General features: G+C 38.7%; 1 protein-coding gene across 1 annotated transcript in view; it reads left to right on the top strand.

Moving 5' to 3' along the window:
• Positions 1-1932: 1932 nt before the first annotated feature.
• LOC140161157 (uncharacterized) overlaps positions 1933-6000 on the top strand; it is a 47756-nt gene continuing 43688 nt past the window's right edge. Inside the window, exon 1 of the mRNA XM_072184590.1 lies at positions 1933-2037. The gene's annotated coding sequence lies outside the window, so the exon portion shown is untranslated. The remainder of the gene's footprint in view (positions 2038-6000) is intronic.

The raw sequence follows: 6000 nt of genomic DNA, 5'->3' as shown, positions 1-6000 counted from the left end.
AAGGGTCAAGGGTTCGAATCCCAGGTCCGGCTCTTTGTGTCCTTGAGCAAGACACTTCACTCTACTTGCTTAGTGCTTCGGAGGGCACTTTAAGCTGTCGGTCCCGTGTACATGCATAATTTCTCACATTAATGTAGTGTGCACGTTAAAGAACGTCACAGGCTATTCGAAAAGAGCAGGGGATCATCCCGGTCATGTTGACTGTACTTCAAAATACACTCATCTACTCTAGGTTCCAGAGTAAAAAATAAGTACAGCTTGTCTGTACGCAGTGCGATAATACTCATACATATGAGGGAGGCACTTATAAGGAAGAAGAAGAATTGAGAGTGTAGAAGAATTGAAATATCACAGATATACTTTTGTAGGTCATGTGGTTCTTGAATTATGTTATAAAGAGGGCGGAAACAACAACACTTTTGTAAAACGTACATAACTCATTCACAACATATGATTTGTAGAATGAACTTTTGCAAAAGCTGCATCAAAGTATTATTTTGTAATATTGATTTACATGATTTAGGTAATGAAAATCGATTTTTTTTGGCTGCTTCCAAAAAAATGCTTTATTGGGACAAAAAGCGTGCAAAAATTGTGTATATCGCTTATGAAAGTATTATTTTGTAATATTGATTTACATGATTTAGGTAATGAAAATCGATAAATTGTGTATTTCGCTTATGATGGGATGAAAATGCCTTTATTGTGACAATGTATTTGTATTTTACACTATTTTGGCCCATGATCGGGGTGAATTTGGATGGAAAAGGGGCTCCTTCCGCCCCCTGTCTACACCACTACTGCCGAAATGGTGTGTTTTGCTAATTGATGGACCAATTTTACCTGGGCCCAAAACATGGTGCTTTTCGATGTGATAAAAAAAGTTGCACATGGCAATTATTGCTTTTTTTATTTTTTTCTTCTATTAGGATTTTTAGGGATGTCCCCATGGAAAAAAAATAGGGGGGCGTGTACCCCGGTTCTCCAAGCTTCCTCCGCCTATAATTGCAATGCAACATGATTATATATCAGTGATAATAAATTAATAATATGTACTACATGAAACATTGTAAAAATTGTCAACACTAAAGATGAGCAAATATATTGCAGCTTTTAGTGAAAAAGAGCTGACCAGAAAGAACTGACACTAACCTTAAAATCAGAGGATGATTTAAGCACTTCCCAGCAAGTCTTGCGGTTAGCACAGCTGTGTGAGTGAACATGACACCACTGCCCGCCCACTGCATACACACGTGCATGGTTAAATTTGAATTTGGACAGATATATTTACAATAAAAACACCTTCATAAAGTTGGTCGATTTCACATTTTATGTTATCTACAGAAGGTGTGAATTATCCTTCATGTATACATCACTTTAGATCTGAAATCGACCAAGTAATAATGACACACGGGCAATTCTAAAACAACATCTTTTGCACAGAGTTCAATGGGATTTGAAAAGTAAAGTGGCAGTTGAAACTCTAGTGATAACACTTTTACAGTGCATGATGGGGCTTCCTTAAATCATCCTCTGCCTTAAAATTAAGTTATAGACAAGACAATTTTTTAACACTGGATCAAATGTACTTTGAGTCTGGTTTAATACGCGAAAAAAATTACACCCCCTCTACGTGCCGAAAAACTTTTTAACCCCCCTATTCAGAACTCCTAAAATTTCCTTGATACAACTAGAGAGGTTATGACATCACGACATTAATATTTAAATCAGTGCTCACACGCGTTTTTTCTATCTGGACCGCGTGTGTACAGTCCCAGTCCCAGAATAGCCTGAATCCTTCTGGCCTCTAATGGCGGCGCCTTTTCTTACCAACAATCCTGCAATCCTTCACGTTGCAGCGGCCGTGCGTGAGTATTCGAGGACTGGAGGATCGAACCTAGTCCCAGAATACCAAAATAAAAAACACGGAATTTCCCGTCGCGCGCATCGCACGGTAGAAGACTACAGACACAGAACGGAATTTAGGCGTGTAAACCTGTAATGGACCTTTTGTTAATATATTTAATTACTATCCAGGTAAAGAAACAAAAAATATGCATATAGATGCTAAGAATTTTTATCCACAGAATGTACTGGAATCGGAAAAAAATGCATGCAAAGTTTTGTCCATCACTCCATGCCTGTCGAATTCGGCATGCACGTTTATAAAAGCAGTAAATTTTACTATTTTATATCTAGGGGCTGTCAACTTTTCGGAATTGTATGGCATGAGATGTTGTCGAGGGGCGTACGGGGACGGACACTGCTTTCCGACCAAGATGTACGTTTGTTTGTATTTTAAAGCAATAATCATGATAATACATGATGTAATATTCTGACTGAGCTGAGTCAGGCGCTCAAGAAAAAAATCTGGGCCTGGCCCTGGGGAGAGTTCCCGGGGAGAGTTACTTGAGCTTCGAATTTGCACAGCTTGGATAGTTACGCATTTGATTTTTGAGTGTGTTGTGTCGCTTTTCATTTTTGGTCAGTCTTCGTTGACATTTTTCGCAACGAATGTTATTAACTTATTTCTGTTAATGTTGAAATTTGGATTCATGAGTGTTATTGACTGTTAATGTTTTGATGAGTTGCCTGGATGCTTTTTTTAATCTTTTGAGTAAAGGTATTTTGAAGAGTCTAAAATTTTGTTGAAGTGCAGCTGCAGTTTTAGTTACATTTTTGATGCAATCGCCATCGTATTCGGCTGTACTTACTTGAAGCAGAGACGCCAGAGAGAGTGGTCGCACTTTTCGAGCTCCCGCTTTTACACCAAATTTTTCTAATTTATTCTCCACTTTTTCGATTTATTCCAAATTTTTGCCCTTATTACCCTCTCCGCTATTTATTCGACACCGTTTTGACGACTTTTGGAGAATTTTTGGACCACTGGAGCTGTATTTTAAAGACTTTAATTTTTCCCGCCATTGGATGTTTTGATATCATATTGGATACGTGGATACCATTGTTGTGCAATTACTGCTGCGTCACCGAGTTGTTTTACTTCGGGATTCCATCATCGCTTGCAGATTTACTTTCTACAACTCATCCACCCAATTTTTAACCAATTTTGATGTGTTATTTTACTGTGGACTTTTAGACGCTTTTGAACATTTTAACCTGGATTCAACTTCAACTCATCAGTGTGTGCAATTTTTAATCGTGACGGAGCCTACTGCTTCAATTTTAACTGACCGGTTCCACCATGTTTTTATTCGCATTGGATCGCCGTGGGAGATTCTTGGGATCATACTCTTTGGTTTGTATGGCATTGTACCTTACTGTGAGACACTCAGGACTACACCGGAAGATAAACGGTAGGATCATTCCTTTTTTTGACTCAACTTTCAATCCTGTTGACATTGATGTGCCGCTGAACTTTATAGACTATCCGTGCAATTTCACCGAGCCTTACATAGTTTCACATTCATGCAGTGCTAACCCGTATGCGGGAAGGGTATTGTTATGAGCGCCACGCCTTTCTTGGCTACCCCAGGGAAGATTGCCCTCTTCCTCCTTGTTAATTTGCTCGCTGGAGATATTAATTTAAACCCTGGCCCCCAGTGGCTAGTTTTGACAATGAAAATCATATCAATACCAATAACATTGGCATTAATGGCGTGTGTAATCAGAGCCAGTCCCAGACCACTCGTGAGATCAAGGCGTGGAAGGAAACCCAAGTGGCCCTGCGGTATGTGTGGTTACTCGCTGCTAAAGACTCTATTCAGTGTTCTACTTGTGAGACATGGTTTCACTTCAATTGCTCTAACGCTCAATAATTCCATCCGGTACCATAATGACCATCCTGATGCAATTTGGTTGTGTCCAACATGCGACATTGTTAATTTTGCAAGCTCCTTTTTCGAGGATAGTGATTTGAACTCCATCCTCAGTAACCCTTTTGAGTGTTTATCATCCCTGGATGACTCTGACATTGAACTTGAAGTTAGTGTTCCATCGTATCCACTCAGTGCATCCAGTCCCAGGGGTGTCAAAAAAGTCCCCCCCACCAAGTTAACCCGTGATGGCGATGGTTGGAAATCACAAAGGGTTGACCCGTTGTTTCTGAAGAAACAAGAGAATGGTTGGACAATCGCCGACAGGAAAGGTCATCACAAGTTTGCCAATATTCAACAAAACCCTGCCAATAGTCAAAATTCTACCGATTTTAGACACAACTCTGCCAACGATAGACAATTCTCTGCCAATATTAGACAAAATTCTGCCAACCTTAGACAAAACTCTGCCAATGTTAGACAAAACTCTGCCAATGTTAGACAAAACTCTGCCAATGTTAGACAAAACTCTGCCAATGTTAGACAAAACTCTGCCAATGTCAGACAAAACTCTGCCAATGTTAAAAGTAAACCCAGTAGCAATGGACATAACATCAGCATTGCCGTTGTCAACTGTCGCAGCATTAAAGGGAAATCGGCTGTCCTTGAATCATTCATTGAACTTGAGAATCCTGATATCATTTTCGGTACAGAATCCTGGCTGGATGATAATATCAATTCCGCCGAAGTTTTTCCAGATCATATGCAAGTTTTCCGTAAAGACAGGAATTCGCACGGTGGTGGCGTATTTGTTGCAGTAAACAAAGATATACCCTGTTTTGAGAGAACCGATCTTGATACTGATGACGACACAGAACTGTTGTGGTGTCAGGCTTCTCTACCTGGCCAAAACGTCCTGATTGGAGGATTCTACAGACCCCCAGATGCAGGGTTGGACCCTCTGTTAAGTCTTGGTGATAGTCTTGCTAAAATAAACAGCAGTGCTGGTTCTGCGTACATCATCCTAGGAGGGGACTTCAATGTCCCAAATCTTGATTGGTCATGTGAAGAGGAAGTGATACCCAGAGGTGAACTCCAAACTTCATTGATCCAAATTATTAATGATAATTTCCTGTCACAGAAAGTGAATTTTCCTACCAGGAAAGATGTGAATGGGACTGAGAACACACTTGATTTATTGCTCACCACTCATCCTTCTCTGATGCAAAATTGTTTTTATTATGAATGAAGTGGTATACAATACAGAAATATCCAAATTCACAACTGCATGTATTTGGGCTAATTTTTAGGCCCTTCGCACTTAATTATGAGTTTCCTGTTTACTGCCCACGTTCAAAATTGAAAATCTCAAAATAATTAATTATTTTATTTTTATTTCTAATTTTCTCCTTTAGAATAACTTTCAACTACTTCTACTTGCCATTTTCTGACTTTAATAATATCAACAATAATGATATTAATGATGAATAAACAAAAAGTACAACTCTACCTTCACTTCACTTATTTATAAAATCAAATATTGTTGTGAAATAATTAAATGCCTGCTCTAGTCAAAACTATAGTTGCTTGTATTGTAATAGTTCAAACTAAATAAAGAAAATAAAAGATAATAAAAAATTAAAAGTCACCTCGTCCCTTTTTCAAAATCTTTTAAACTAAATAATCAAGTGCGAAGGGCCTTAAGCCAATTAAAGGGGCATATACAGTCATGTTTGGCTATGAATTTTTTTTTTTAATCCCGACCGACCGACCCAATTCTAAAAAAGTTGTGGAGGACAAGCAAACAATCTTTTTTTGGCCTTATTTAGCAGGGCTGGCGCTTAACATTGATCAACATACGTATGTTCTACAGTGTTTTCAGTTTCCTATAGCAGTTGCAAATAAAATAAAAATCAAAATTACAGGCCCCATATTAGTCTACTGTAGTAGACCATTTAAATTTATCATCCCTCTAATCCCAAAATGGAAAATCCACCAATCCTGTTCTGATCCAACAGCTATCTATCCATGAGAAAAATGGTCTACCGTACTGTATTTAGACTATACAATGAACTACGATGCTATCTCATTAAAAATGCAACCTTTGTTGTTTATGTACAGATCCTGTGGTTTATGTTACTTGACCCAGATATAGAGCTACCCACCTGGACCACGTGTGTAGTGGGTTGGGTTAATAGGGACATGCATAAACATGTATGCTTGTCTG

This window comes from Amphiura filiformis, chromosome 9 (assembly GCF_039555335.1).
Source record: "Amphiura filiformis chromosome 9, Afil_fr2py, whole genome shotgun sequence".
NCBI lineage: Eukaryota > Metazoa > Echinodermata > Ophiuroidea > Amphilepidida > Amphiuridae > Amphiura > Amphiura filiformis.
The sequence above is the reverse complement of the archived record's forward strand: the minus strand, read 5'-3'. Positions and strand labels throughout refer to the sequence as shown.